General features: G+C 31.9%; 1 pseudogene; it reads right to left on the bottom strand.

Annotated features, from left to right (window-relative positions):
* Nucleotides 1-344: 344 nt before the first annotated feature.
* On the bottom strand, nt 345-444 carry LOC122892702 (annotated as a pseudogene).
* Between the last annotated feature and the right edge of the window lie 1,823 nt (nt 445-2,267).

Here is a 2,267-nt window from a genome sequence, read left to right as displayed (position 1 = left end):
TAACTCTCTGACCTCTACCCACTAGATGTCAGTAGCAAACTCCCCTTTCCCAGTTGGGACAACCAAGAGTATCTCCAGATATTGCCAAATGTTCTTTGAAGAGCAAAGTCACTGGAGCTGAGAAGTACTCATCTATTTTAGTCCTTAAGTGACTTGAATGAAGTTCATATACAGAACTATGATTCAAAATCTGAACGTATCCGTTACAGTTTATGTGATCTTGGGTCTCAGTTGTCTAAGGTCTAACATGCAAATAATACATTTTTTATAGAATTGCTTAGAATTAAATGGAATAATACATGTTTAGAGTCACAATTTATAGCTTTTACTATAAAGATTTGAAAGTAGTGTTTAGAGACAAAAGGATAAAGGACGTATCAGATATTAAACTGATAAGAACAGATACTACACTTGATCTTAGCCAAACACAAAAGGAAAAGAGATCATATTAAAATGTATGTAGGTATCACTATTTCAGTCAACAGTTTTGAAAATTATTTGTTATATCTTATAAAATCATTATCAGCATATTTTTTTTCTTGCACTCTTGCTCTTTTCAAGCATTTCCTTAGACCTAATACTTTGCAGGGGTATAGAACATGTGGTTACCTTCTTTGTTATTGTTCCTCATGTAATTAAATAGAACTCTTGAGTCACACTTCACACTTACTGAAATTATACTCAATTATGTGTGTTATTTTATGCTTTCATTATACATCCCAGCTATTAATCTTATCTTTCAACCTGGTTTACTTCTCTTCATGCCTTGGCCTCTGAAATTTGTTTCTGCTTTAATAGGGAACAAGTTAGACACTGGGAGTGGTAACCGTTTGATTGTATCTTGGCTTTTATTGGTCAGAGTAACTTAAGACTATTCTCACCAATCTTAAATATTAGCGAACTTTTGGTGGCCTGTTCTGCCTCAGGTGGCCTGGAAAGTATGGCAGCAGGAAGAACTATTTGGTGACTATTTCATAATCTATAAGAATAATGATATTGCAATGAAGAAGAGATCATGTAGATATAACTCTGATTGAAGGCTGATGAGGAACAAGATGGTGGTGCCTGTAGCAAATTTGTGACTTGTTAGATAAGGAAATTATGGGGGAAAAGATTAGCTAGAAATGATGAGGTGTTCAGTTCTGAACAAGCTGGGTTTGATGATTAAGTAGAAACTCCAGGCCCAAATATCTAGTAAGTGGTTACAATACACATACATAATATCTAGAACATAAAGAGCTTTTAGCCAAAGTTAAACAATTGGCAAAAATATATGTACACATCTACATATGCATACACATGTATATGTATGCATATGTATATACATGTATATACATATATGTATGTATGCACATATGTAAATATATAAATACATATATTTGTTACATGCATATGTGTGTGTGTATTCATAGACACACATGTGTTTATGTATGTATAGTAGTTAATGCTTTAAAATGGATCATAAAAAGATCAAATCCTCAGGCACCAGAATTACTAGTATCATGTAAGTCTTCTCAGATAGCCTTATGAATTTTTAAAGTCTTAAGTAAATGAATGTTCCTTGTGAAAAAAATCAACCAAAATGATTGCCAACTGTAAGAAGATGACCATATACTCTCAGTACATCTTAATACAGTTCACAGACCATGACTTTGTAACAGCTATATAATTTTAGTGAAATTATGAAGTAGAACAAAGTGTTGTCATGTTGGAAGAAAATGTTTCAAAATCAGTCTTTGAACTGAAAGACTTTCTATAGTAACACAGTTGTTACTGGCAAACACCTTCATTTTTTTTTTTTTTTTTGCAGTAGGTGGAGCTCTCTTACATTAATTTCTAATTTCATTTATATTAACATAACTACTCAGATTTTATTATATAACCAGAACTTGCCCCTTCTTTCATACCTCCCAAAATCTACTCTAACAATTTAATTCAAATTTCAGATCCTTCTATAAAAGTTAAATTCAACCCAACACCCTTCACATACTTTTCCTCCCACTGGTCTCTTTCACCGGTTTGAGAATAGTTTATGAAAAAGACTGACAAAAATATTTTAAACTAATACTTACATTTCATGATCTAACACAATGAAGATTCATCAGTAGGATAATGAATTAGTTTTCAGTCAAGAACAAAGAATACGTACTTTGAAATATTTTAAGTTAGAGATTTGTTAATTCCATACATATAGCATTCTTGTACCTCATGTAATTGTACAGTTTATGAATTAGTACTTTGGAAAAAAATCTACTAATACAGAATAG

Source organism: Neovison vison, chromosome 12 (assembly GCF_020171115.1).
Source record: "Neovison vison isolate M4711 chromosome 12, ASM_NN_V1, whole genome shotgun sequence".
Lineage (NCBI taxonomy): Eukaryota > Metazoa > Chordata > Mammalia > Carnivora > Mustelidae > Neogale > Neogale vison.
This window is presented reverse-complemented; position numbering and strand designations above follow the sequence as displayed.